We start from the raw sequence: 14,206 nt of genomic DNA, 5'->3' as shown, positions 1-14,206 counted from the left end.
GACGCGCTGGCGAGACACACCAGCGGCTCTTGAAGGCTTTGAAGTAAAACAGGCACCGGCTCTGTGCCGTTGCGGCAGACAGCTGTGTTTGATAATAAAAGGGGGTTTTTAGCACATAGATTTATTTTTAAAAAAAGAGCTGGCAGTTCTGTCAGATGGGCTTCTGACAGTCAGGCCTGAATTTATTTTTATTGATTGTATTTTGCATGCTCAGATTTTAAATGTTGACATTTCTGCACATTAAGGGCTTAATCATCATCTTGTTCTGCACAAACGCCCATTTACAGGGGATTTACTTGGTTTCTGGCATAAAATACTAACAGTGCCGATGACGATAACCTGAAAAAACGTCAGAACCACACATCGCTCCAGATCCCGATCCAGAGAAAATCTGACCCGGAACACACACTGCCTCTGATCAGCTCCCTGCCCTGTCTGTGGCTCAGCGCCTTGGGAAATGCTCATCGGGAAAGCAGTGTGAAGCAAGAAGAGGGTCAGGGAGAGACGAGAGAGAAGATGTGATGCTTCTATTGGGGAAGAAATGAAGCTCATAACGCACGTCCGAGAGGAATGACAACAGCCAGGTTCAATCTGCCTCAGCGTTCAGGAACTGGGAGTCAAACCTGACGTTGTTTTCTCACCTAGATCACTATAAATACTATACATAAGACCCCCTTCTCTCCCTCTCTAACATCCCTCCGCCAGCCCATCTCCACCTCTGCAGCTGCCCCCGTACTGCCAGTGAGCCTTTCGATACGCTGCCTGCCGGGGTGCTGCTTTTCCTAGAGAGCTGCATCATGACTCTGACTGCTGCTCATTCGGGATCCATGAGAACACATCTCCCTCTGGGAGGAAGGGCTAACCACGACGCCAAACACTGAAGGGTCTTGTTTTCTTGAAGTCTCACTGGGCACCAGACATCGGGCTGCACGCCGAGAGCACAGCGAGGACGTCACGGACACACCCATGAACTGAGCAGGTGCCCTTCAGACTTTTGAAAGCAGAAAAGGCCACTGGGGTGCACCTCTCCCTCTCGCACTGCACTGGGGGTCAAACACTCGGGCCACAATGGCAGCAAACAGTTCAATGGTGTTGTGTTATCTAATTATACCATATAAATCTCCTGCAGGACTCTGGGTTGTGGCCATCCTTATAAATTTGTACAAGCATCCTACAGAACGTCCTGGTTATAAAATAAAGGATTTCCCATCCTTACTGCATGATGAACAGAAGAATCCAGAGGGCAGGGCTACTCAGCCCTCAAGAATTTCGTAATAGTCAGCCACTTAATTATTTAATTGCTAATTACCAGGATCGAAGTAACAATTAAGTAGCTGTCTGCACTGAAGTAGTGCACCGGACTGGACTTTAATATCTCCAGACACAAGGATGTTGTAAAAATAGACCCCAGAAGGCAAAAATGATTAATCATTCCAATAGAAAGATTAAACTGCTCCCGATACCGATTACTCTGACTTTGTAATAAAATGACAGTTCCAGTCACATTCCCAGGAAGAGAGAGGAAGATGCCTGGGTTCTGTTGGTGTGCTCGCAGTCACTCAAATCCAGCCGGCCAGAATTTCGAATTCCTAATGTTCCGAAAGGGTGCTTGAGTGTCAGGGATCTAATTTGGTTAATTTTCTTGTCAATGAGTCTGTAATGAACGCAGTGTGATATGTCATTGTTCCTGCCTGACTGTCAGTATTTGTGGCTTATTAACAATGAAATGATTCAGCTGACTGTCTCTCATCAAATCTGCATGGCAAGACCTGGTGCCTAAACGTATCATTAAGACACACAAAGACAGGTCTCAGCAATTTCATTGTATCCATTAATACACAGAACTAAATATGCAGACCTACATCACCCAAATATTACAGGAAGCCAGCAACATGCTTTATTTATGTTAGAACCCTGATTTTTCCCAGTGTTTCCAACAGCATGAAACTAAACTGCTATTTGCTTAGGAGACACCCCTATCTGGGGTGATTTGCAAAATGATACAGTGATACACAAACTGCAAAAAGGTGTGGCCCGAGAGAGGGCGTGACTGGGGTGGGGGCGTGGCCTGAGATAAGGGGCGTGGTGACGCTGTCGCAGCTGGGGTGGGGGCGTAGCCTGAGAAAAGTGGCGTAATGAGGTTGTCGCAACAGGAGTGGCCGGAGAGAAGGGGCGTGGTGAGGTTGCTGCGACTGGGGTGGGGGCGTGGCCTGAGAGAGGGGGCGTGGCAAGGCTGTTGGAGGGAAGTGAAGGGAAGAACATGTGAGCATCGGCTCTATAGAGTTCTGTGAAAGCCATGGGGGGAGATGAGAAGCCCCAGAGTGATGCAGGGGGACCAGCAGGAGACCCAGCACAGAGCCCAGAGGGACACACCCCCAGCCTGCCAGGGCCGCCGGTGAAGGGGATCAGCGAGGCAGGGGGGAAGCAGATTGAGGTGAGTGAATGGGCGAAGGGCACAGTCGCACTGTAGTAGTGCAGCTTCTGTGTGTGCATCTTTGTCAGGCCCTGCGTGACACACAAGAGACAGGCACACCGGGCTGGAGCCGCTGGTGCGCAGGGCCTGACTGCAGCCCCCGTGTGAGCGTGAGGATTGTGTAACAGGCAGCCGAGGGGGTCGGTCTTCAGTGCAGCTCCTGCTGAAGTAGAAGCCAGACCGCATGCCTCTCTCCCACTTATCTAACGTGCATTAAATAAATTTAAACAGTCACAGGTCACCGGGTACGCACTGGAGAACGAACTGCTAGCATGATATACAGTGCGTCCTGGGCGCTGAGCAAAAAAACAGAGGGGGAGAATTCCTGAGACAAAACAGCTGTCGAGTTTCATGCAAACATCCATAAAAAGAAGACAACAGGGATGTCACAGTAATAGCAATAGCACTGTGTGAATTTTAAATGTTCACCCTCCCCTGACACACCCGCACACTGACACATTGACACACCGCACACTGACACATTGACACACCGCACACTGACACTCCTACACCCCGCACACTGACACACCCGCACACTGACACACCTACACCCCGCACACTGACACACCCTGCACACTGACACACCCGCACACTGACACACCTACACCCCGCACACTGACACACCTACACCCTGCACACTGACACACCCGCACACTGACACATTCACACCCCGCACACTGACACACCTACACCCCGCACACTGACACATTGACACACCGCACACTGACACACCCCTCACACTGACACACCTACACCCCGCACACTGACACACCCCGCACACTGACACACCTACACCCCGCACACTGACACACCCCGCACACTGACACACCTACACCCCGCACACTGACACACCCGCACACTGACACACCTGCACACTGACACTCCTACACCCCGCACACTGACACATTGACACACCGCACACTGACACATCTACACCCCGCACACTGACACACCTGCACACTGACACACCCGCACACTGACACATCTACACCCCGCACACTGACACACCCGCACACTGACACACCTGCACCCTGCACAAGACACACTGACACACCTGCACACTGACACACCCGCACACTGACACTTCCACACACTGACACTCCTACACCCCGCACACTGACACACCTGCACACTGACACTTCCACACACTGACACTCCTACACCCCGCACACTGACACACCTTCACACTGACACACCCGCACACTGACACATCTACACCCCGCACACTGACACATTGACACACCGCACACTGACACTCCTACACCCCGCACACTGACACACCTACACCCCGCACACTGACACACCCGCACACTGACACACCTACACCCCGCACACTGACACACCCGCACACTGACACACCTGCACACTGACACACCTACACCCCGCACACTGACACACCCGCACACTGACACACCCTGCACACTGACACACCTACACCCCGCACACTGACACACCCGCACACTGACACACCCTGCACACTGACACACCTGCACACTGACACACCTACACCCCCCACACTGACACACCCGCACACTGACACACCCTGCACACTGACACACCTGCACACTGACACACCTACACCCCGCACACTGACACACCCGCACACTGACACTCCTACACCCCACACACTGACACACCTACACCCCGCACACTGACACACCCGCACACTGACACACCCTGCACACTGACACACCTGCACACTGACACACCTACACCCCGCACACTGACACACCCGCACACTGACACACCCTGCACACTGACACACCTACACCCCGCACACTGACACACCCGCACACTGACACACCCTGCACACTGACACACCTGCACACTGACACACCTACACCCCCCACACTGACACACCCGCACACTAGCACACCAGCACATTGACACACCTACACCCCGCACACTGACACACCCGCACACTGACACTCCTACACCCCACACACTGACACTCCTACACCCCACACACTGACACACCTACACCCCGCACACTGACACACCTACACCCGCACACTGACACATTGACACACCGCACACTGACACATCTACACCCCGCACACTGACACACCTGCACACTGACACATCTACATCCCGCACACTGACACTCCTACACCCCGCACACTGACACACCCGCACACTGACACTCCTACACCCCGCACACTGACATACCTGCACACTGACACACCCGCACACTGACACATCTACACCCCGCACACTGACACTCCTACACCCCGCACACTGACACACCCGCACACTGACACTCCTACACCCCACACACTGACACATCTACACCCCACACACTGACACACCCGCACACTGACACACCTGCACACTGACACACCTGCACACTGACACTCCTACACCCCGCACACTGACACACCTGCACACTGACACACCTGCACACTGACACTCCTACACCCCGCACACTGACACACCCGCACACTGACACTCCTACACCCCACACACTGACACATCTACACCCCACACACTGACACACCCGCACACTGACACACCTGCACACTGACACACCCGCACACTGACACACCTACACCCCGCACACTGACACACCTGCACACTGACACACCTACACCCCACACACTGACACACCCGCACACTGACACTCCTACACCCCGCACACTGACACACCCGCACACTGACACTCCTACACCCCACACACTGACACACCCGCACACTGACACTCCTACACCCCGCACACTGACACACCTGCACACTGACACACCTGCACCCTGCACACTGACACACCCGCACACTGACACATTCACACCCCGCACACTGACACACCCTGCACACTGACACACCTACACCCCGCACACTGACACACCCGCACACTGACACACCTACACCCCGCACACTGACACATTGACACACCCGCACACTGACACATTGACACACCGCACACTGACACACCCGCACACTGACACATTGACACACCGCACACTGACACACCTACACCCCGCACACTGACACATTGACACACCTGCACACTGACACACCTGCACCCTGCACACTGACACACCCGCACACTGACACATCTACACCCCGCACACTGACACACCTGCACCCTGCACAAGAAACACTGACACACCCGCACACTGACACACCCGCACACTGACACATCTACACCCCGCACACTGACACACCCGCACACTGACACACCTGCACACTGACACATCTACACCCCGCACACTGACACACCCGCACACTGACACACCTGCACCCTGCACACTGACACATCGACACAAATGCACACTGACAGACACGGACACACCTACACCCTGACAGACCTGCACACTAACTGACTGACACACTGGCACACTGACGCACTGACAGACCGACATCATATCGGTAACATGGTGGGTCAGACAAGGAGAGGTGCAGATCTGGAGCACCTCCCTGGTACAGACATGAAGCGAAGGAGGACGGATGAGCGAGCCCAGCCAGGTGAAGATCTGGGAAACGGAGGAGTGGAAAGCTGGAATCTGTGAAAGTATTCAGCAAAGAAACCAGTCTATCCGGGAGCTCTGGTGGAAAGCATGCTCCTACGTTGAGGACAGTCGAGCTTCAGGAGTCTTTCTAGAATGGCAGGCCTGGAGACCTGCTCTTTCTGTCGTGCTGCTGTGATTGTACAGTCCCCCTGCACCCTGCCTCTGCTCTCCTGCCCTCACGCTGGATTCGCTGTCTTCCTCAGCCCAGGAACTGACTTCGACCCCCTCCTGCTCCCCCATCACACTGACTCAGCTCCACTCCAACCAGTTCAGAACACAGAGCACCAAATATGGGACTTTCACGCAAAATATTCTCTCTTGACTCTACAAAGCAAATTCTGAAGCGCTTGTCTTTGATTGTGACAGAACTCTCCCAGCCCTTACAATGCGGTATCTCTGGAGTTCATCAGGACAAGGCTGTTGGATGTGGCCTTCCACCAATTCTTTCAAGGCCTGGGAATAAAAATCAAATCAAAGCCGGTACTGGGTACTGGGTGAAAGGAGAGGTCAGGATCGCAGGGCAATGTCTGGAGGAGCTGAATGAGGTGGAAATCTAACAGAAACAGAGATAATGAGCTCTGAAATCAGGCATGGATCAAGGGAGAGGGGTGTGTGTGTTAGTGTAGAGGAGAGGGGTGTGTGTGTTAGTGTAGAGGAGAGGCGTGTGTGTGTGTTAGTGTAAGGGAGAGGTGTGTGTGTGTATAGGGGAGAGGGGTGTGTGTGTTAGTGTAGGGGAGAGGTGTGTGTGTGTTAGTGTAGGGGAGAGGGATGTGTGTGTTGGTGTAGGGGAGAGGGGTGTGTGTGTTAGTGTAGAGGAGAGGGGTGTGTGTGTTAGTGTAGGGGAGAGGGGTGTGTGTGTTAGTGTAGAGGAGAGGGGTATGTGTGTGTTAGTGTAAGGGAGAGGTGTGTGTGTGTATAGGGGAGAGGGGTGTGTGTGTTAGTGTAGGGGAGAGGGGTGTGTGTGTTAGTGTAGGGGAGAGGGGTGTGTGTGTGAGTATAGGGGAGAGGTGTGGGTGTGTGTGTTAGTGTAGGGGAGAGGGGTGTGTGTGTGTTAGTGTAGAGGAGAGGGGTGTGTGTGTGTTAGTGTAGGGGAGAGGGGTGTGTATGTGTGTTAGTGTAGAGGAGAGGGGTGTGTGTGTTAGTGTAGAGGAGAGGGGTGTGTGTGTATAGGGGAGAGGGGTGTGTGTGTTAGTGTAGGGGAGGGTGTGTGTGTGTTAGTGTAGGGGAGAGGGGTGTGTGTGTTAGTATAGGGGAGAGGGGTGAATGTGTGTGTGTTAGTGTAGGGGAGGGGTGTGTGTGTGTTAGTGTAGAGGAGAGGGGTGCGCGTGTGTTAGTGTAGGAGAGGGGTGTGTGTGTTAGTGTAGGGGAGAGGGGTGTGTGTGTTAGTGTAAGGGAGAGGTGTGTGTGTTAGTGTAGGGGAGAGGTGTGTGTGTTAGTGTAGGGGAGAGGGGTGTGTGTGTGTGTTAGTGTAGGGGAGAGGGGTGTGTGTGTCTGTTAGTGTAGGGGAGAGGGGTGTGTGTGTTAGTGTAGGGGAGAGGGTGTGTGTGTGTTAGTGTAGAGGAGAGGGGTGTGTGTGTGTTAGTGTAGGGGAGAGGGGTGTGTATGTGTTAGTGTAGAGGAGGGGTGTGTGTTAGTGTAGGGGAGGGGTGTGTGTGTGAGTATAGGGGAGAGGGGTGTGTGTGTGTGTTAGTGTAGAGGAGAGGGGTGTGTGTGTGAGTATAGGGGAGAGGGGTGTGTGTGTGTGTTAGTGTAGAGGAGAGGGGTGTGTGAGTATAGGGGAGAGGTCTGGGTGTGTGTGTCAGTGTAGAGGAGAGGGGTGTGTGTGTGTTAGTGTTGGGGGGGGTGTGTGTGTATAGGGGAGAGGGGTGTGTGTGTTAGTGTAGAGGAGAGGGGTGTGTGTGTGTGAGTATAGGGGAGAGGTGTGGGTGTGTGTGTTAGTGTAGAGGAGAGGGGTGTGTGTGTGTTAGTGTAGAGGAGAGGGGTGTGTGTGTATAGGGGAGAGGGGTGTGTGTGTGTTAGTGCAGAGGAGAGGGGTGTGTGTGTTAGTGTAGGGGAGAGGGGTGTGTGTGTATAGGGGAGAGGGGTGTGTGTGTGTTAGTGTAGAGGAGAGGGGTGTGTGTGTGTGAGTATAGGGGAGAGGTGTGGGTGTGTGTGTTAGTGTAGAGGAGAGGGGTGTGTGTGTTAGTGTAGGGGAGAGGGGTGTGTGTTAGTGTAGAGGAGAGGGGTGTGTGTGTGTGAGTATAGGGGAGAGGTGTGGGTGTGTGTGTTAGTGTAGAGGAGAGGGGTGTGTATGTTAGTGTAGGGGAGAGGGGTGTGTGTTAGTGTAGAGGAGAGGGGTGTGTGTGTGTGAGTATAGGGGAGAGGTGTGGGTGTGTGTGTTAGTGTAGGGGAGAGGGGTGTGTGTGTTAGTGTAGAGGAGAGGGGTGTGTGTGTTAGTGTAGAGGAGAGGGGTGTGTGTGTATAGGGGAGAGGGGTGTGTGTGTGTTAGTGTAGAGGAGAGGGGTGTGTGTGTGTTAGTGTAGAGGAGAGGGGTGTGTGTGTGTGAGTATAGGGGAGAGGTGTGGGTGTGTGTGTTAGTGTAGGGGAGAGGGGTGTGTGTGTGTTAGTGTAGGGGAGAGGGGTGTGTGTGTTAGTGTAGGGGAGAGGGGTGTGTGTTAGTGTAGAGGAGAGGGGTGTGTGTGTGTTAGGGTCTGCAGACAGACCTCTATCTCCTCTCTCCCCTCTCTGAGGAAGACAGTGTAACTGCTTCTCAGTCTCTTCATCACACTGGGCAGCAGACAAAGGAGGAAATGGATTTCAGAACGAACTGTAGGACAATTTCAAACCAAATTGGGCAGAATTGTAAAGGAATCTCCTGAGCCCTTAGAGCTCAGAGCCAGAGAGAGCGGAGACACACACCCAGGGGCTGGGGTGGGGAGACACTCGCCCAGGGGCTGGGGTGGACTGCCGTCTTTTTCAAAGGCCCAGTACAGTTCAGTACAGAACCATTTCTTCTGAGCTGATCAGACAGACATGAGGCTTTCTTGACTCACTGAAACGCTGGTCAGAGGAAAGCAGACACCTGATTGCAAAACAGTCGTATTTTCGTATTTTATAACCGGGGGGGGGTTGTGGTATTTATTTACAAGAGGGTTAATTGTTTTTATTTGCTTGCGCGCTCATCTTTGCTGGTGGTGTAATGAATGCATCGGGAGGTACGCATTCCCAGTACAGCCATTTCCCCGTCCGCAGGAGTGAATTTCTGGGAGCAACAGTTGCTCCGCCATTAGACAGCAGGTTGAATTAACGACCCGATCGTGCAGCTCAGCCCCCAGCGCTCGCGCGGGCATCGGGGCTCCCGAGATCCCGGCACGCGGGAGGGGAGACGGAGCGAGACGGAGCCGGCAATACCACCGAGGAGCTCGAGCCAGACCCGAGTCCCTGGACCCCGAGAGGGATCTCGCGTTCGAAACAGCCCCAGGGGGCACAGCACCCCGCACCCCGCACCCCGTCCGGAGAGCCCCGGTTTACACTGCAGGCGGCGAGTCGACTTTCACCAGTGAAAGAAGCACCGTGCGGACGCTTGTCCTTTTAAGACGCTCTTTAATCTTTACAAAATACAGTCCTAGCATCTCCACCGGTACCATCACCATCCCCGTTTCTCTTACTGTTAGAAACCCGGTGCCCGTGAGCCCAGACACTTACCGAACCGCCGCGCTGGGCACGCAGTGAGGCGCAGGAGCGGTTAGACTGGAGTGCGCCCGGGCTGCTCCGCTGGAAATACCATCGTCTTGCGTCCGTCTCTCCCCCGGCTCGGTCCTGCTCTGCTGCGTCTCCTCCGCCTGCCTCCACGCTGACAGTGTGTGACGGGGAGCGCGAGAGAGCGCCTCCACGAGCGGGCGGGACCGACCGACTGCTGAGGAGGAGGAGGAGGAGGCAGGGCGCGCGCGGCCGGCGCGAGGCAGCGCCTTCCCCTGCCCACTCGTCTCCATGGTTACCTGCCTGACCCATATCACCCAGCAGAGCGCCGGTACCGGGTGGGACGGGCGTCGGGGTCTCCGTGTGCAGTACCGCGCTAGCGGCCGGTCCGGCGGGGTCCGAGCCCTCTGCCCCCGGCTGTCCTGCCCCTCTCCCGCTCCCCGCCCTGTCGCCCCTCACGATGGAAATGTCCCCCTGCTCTGCGCCGCGTGTCGGAACCCGTCTGCGTGTGTCGGAGCGATGTGCTGCACCGGAGCCGAGACCGGGGCCTGGGCTCCTCCCGGCTCCACACCCGGGGCACAGCCGCGGGCGGTCCGAGCGCCAGAGCGCCAGCTCTGTCCGTCCCCCATCCGCCACAGAAGCCCTTTATCGGGGGAAAATCACATCACACATTCAGACTGAAGGAACACGTCCCAGCCGGTTAGCCGGCGAGCTTTTTTTTTCCTAAAAAATAAGATCCTAAGCCGGAGCGCATGTTGTGTGTGTGTTTCTGCCACCGTCACCTGGGATGTGTGTGTCCCCGACCACGGCAAGGTTTTCCAGCACCAGCGCCTGGGGGGTCTGGGAGAGAGAGCTCCTGAGCGCAGTGGTGTTCAGGACTGAACCCGCAGACACAGTCTCCTGGCCTCCGGCACCGCAGCTGCAGCAGAGACGCGCCCCGGCCCCGGAGAGTCCTGGAGTCTGGTGCTGTTCGGTGGTGTAGCTCTGCCCCTGGAGGGCTGGCCTGCCTGTAGGTTCTCCCACCTCTTAATGACCTGCGTCAATAATTCATGACTCTCGGCTCAGTACTGACGGCCGAGGTGGACCAGTGTCCCAGCTGCTCCCATCTCATGGGCCTCTGGAGGTTTCAAGAGACCCAGGAGACACTCAGTACCCCCCAGAACCCCAGAAGACACATAGGGTCCCCCAGGAACCCCGGGAGACACACCCCACCAAGAACCGCGTGAGATCCCCCCCCTCCAGGAACCCCAGGAGACACTCAGTGCCCCAGGAACCCCAGGGATGGCTGCAGTGCTGGTTATCTGCGCCGTTCAGATACTCTGCTACCTTCCAGTGTTGCATTGTGCAGTTCTGCTTTCATGGGGAAGCGAGGGCTTCGCCTCGTCAGCACACATCCCTGTGTAATAACTGCACAGAAATGTAACAGATGCAGTTGTGACCCCAGGAACGCAGCAGTCCTGTAGAACCAGGAAGACAGAGCCGTCTTTGCGACAAGATGCTAAAAGTGACTCAGAAGAGTCGGAGGCTCCGCAGGTTTGCCTTCTGCTTGACCCCTGTAGCGATTTACAGGCTCCTCGCTGCTTTATGATCTATAAATAATCTCTTCAGCACACAGCAGCTCCTGTAAAAATGTGCCAAAGCGCTGAATCTGAGGACCAGTGCAGACTCCAGAGAGTGCTCCGAGTGAGCCCAGACGCCTGGGGCTCCCTCACCGTACCCCACAGTCTTGATTGCAAGACAGACGTTGTTCTGTTTCAGTCCTCAGGGAGTCTCACATCTGTCCCCCAGCTGGCAGGAGGAGCTAGCTGAAGAACTGGGCTCTATCACCAGAGCCCCCGGGCCCTGTGGGCCCCCTGTCCGAGCTCCCCAGGGCCTGGCAGAGGAGGGGCGCGCCTCTCTCGGATGCCGTCCACCACAGCCGGGGGATTCGGGGCCACGGTTGTCCAAAGGCTGGGGTGGGGTCCCAGTACCCCGTGGTCCAGCGCGTTCACTGGCCGTGCCCCTGTGGCCCCCCCTGGGTCCTGGGACTGCTGGGGTCTGCAGGGCAGGTGATGGGAGCGGACAGGAAGAGGAGGCTGGTCTCGGGGTTCAGGGGGAGGGAGACGGAGACGCCCCGCTCCTTAGGAGAGACACGCGAGCCCAGAGTGTAAGAAACCAGCAGCGAGCGAGCGCTCCCTCCAGACTCACACGGCCCAAAGCTTGCACCCTCTGCGACGTCCAGACTCCCAGTGTTGTGTGTGTGGATGTGTACGTATGTGTTGTGTGTCTTGTGTGTATGTTGTATGTGTGTGTGTGTTGTGTGTACGTGTGTGTGTTGTCACACCTGTGCGCATGAGGAATCCGGGCTCAGAGAAGCAGCGGGTCGCTGCAGTCCCCTGCAGGAGCCCCTCAGGAAAGACACAGGGGTGCAGCGCACACTGACGGCCCACCACACCCCCGCCTGCTGCTCTTCTTCAGTCACTTTCTTCAACACAACCAGCCACGTGCAGGGCAGCCCAGCCTGCGGCGGTAAGGCCCGGCATCGCGCTGCCTGTCTAAAATGAAATCACATCGGAAATGTGGACAATCAAGCAGTTTCCGAGCGTGTTTATCCGCTCTCACGCTGTGCCCATGGCTGTGGCGCTGCCCTGGCACCCAGACAGGCAGAGCGCCTGGCATGGCCGAGTACAATCAAAAAGGGTGGGGCTGATGTCCCCCCCCCCCCCACGAGCCCCTGCAGCCCCGTCAGCTGCCCGCCGCTGCCAAACCTCCCGACTCCGACCGGAACAGCCTGGTGCTGCGCTGGCGTTACCACTGGAGCGGAGGAGCGGTACCTGGTGAGGCTGGGCTGTGCCAACTCGAATATCTGCCTGATGTTTGTGTTTACGGGTCAAGGCGTAAGGAAATGACAGCTCTGCCTACCCTCGGGGGGGCGAATATGCAAGGGAGATAAAACTGCGCGGAAGTGCACTTCAAACTGAGGACCGCGGGACCTTCTGTACGCAGAAGGTGGTGGGAGTGTGGAACAAGCAGGGTGGGCTGGGTGACTCACTGCGCAGCGCTGCTGCAGACACAGAACCGGGCCACTTGGGCCATCAGGGGTTCAGGAAGGTGGCAGCGAACCTCAACCCCACTCCCGCCAATCTCGTTAAACACCGGCCCTCATTAGCGGAGGTTTCAGAAGGTGCTGGCAGACTTTTCATTCCAAAGCAAAGAGGGAGAGGAGAGGAGAGCAGAAGAGGACGAGGATGACATGCCTGCATGCTTGAAAGTCTTGAGATCCTTTGATCAGGGCACCACTCAAGCACAAGACAAGGTGCATCTGATGCACTTCTATTCCGGGAGAGAGTTTTTTTTCCAAGCCTGCTGAATTTCTTAATCATTTTCATTTGATTTTTTTGTTTTTCAAGGATGTTGATGACAACCAGCGGATCTATAAATAGCGGTCAGCCAGAGAGCGAGGGCGACGGCTCGCTAATTAGTTCCAGAACCCATTCATAAAGCAGAGTGACAGTCTGGTGAAGTCCATTCTGAGGAGGAGGCCTGGGGCCTGGGGTCTGGCTGAGGGAGCAGAGCTCTTCAGACCCACCCCTGCAGAGAGGAGAAGCAGGACCCACAGGCTGTACAGACACCCACATGGGGACACGTACACACACGTATACACACACGTACACACACGTACACACACACTCAGGTACACACACATATACACACACGTACACTCATGTACACACACGTTCACTCACATACACACACATATACACACACGTACACTCACGTACACACACATATACACACACGTACACTCATGTACACACACGTTCACTCACGTACACAGACGCACGCTTGGAGACAGTGTTTGTGTGCCTGCACTGACACCAACACGCACGCTCGAAGACGGTGCGTCTTAATGAAATGAGCTGCCATGGCTGGGATGATATCTCTGCAGCACAGCACCAGGCACAAACTGAGCGGACAGACATTGGTGCAGCTTGAGCAGGCCGCTGTGCAGGGCCTGATGTGCACGTTCATTCAGAAGGGTGGTGTTTGAATCACCAGCCACAGAAGGACAATGGGTAAAATGAAAGATAAGATAAGATCACTTTATTGGCCATGTACAATTTCTTGTATTAGGAATCTGTCTTTTCGCATACCCCAGCTTGCTCTCCATGAGACACACAGACAGGGGGAGAAGCTGGGGGTCAGAGCGCAGGGTCAGCCAATGGAGTAGGATTCCTCTGCCGGCTGCGGGATACAAACTGGCAACCTTCCAGCAGCAGGTGCAGTGGAGGGCCACTGGAGTCTTAATGACTTGATTGGGATCAGTTGCTCCCTTAATAAGTTAATGACCACTGTTTCCATCTCTGCATCCAGTGAGGATTATAAATTACCAGTGAAACCTAATATACTGCAGGCCTTCAGGACCAGAAATGAATTTTGCTGCTTTAGGTATTTTTATACTGTTCTGTTTTTGAGATACAGTAGGTGTTCATTCAAAATTTAAAAACACAATTGTGTGTGTCTTTCAACTGAGATTGTAGGTATTTTGCTTTAAGCTGCCAGGTGATCC

Source organism: Atractosteus spatula, chromosome 14 (genome assembly GCF_055471065.1).
Source record: "Atractosteus spatula isolate fAtrSpa1 chromosome 14, fAtrSpa1.hap1, whole genome shotgun sequence".
Classification (NCBI taxonomy): Eukaryota; Metazoa; Chordata; class Actinopteri; order Semionotiformes; family Lepisosteidae; genus Atractosteus; species Atractosteus spatula.
The sequence above is the reverse complement of the archived record's forward strand: the minus strand, read 5'-3'. Positions refer to the sequence as shown.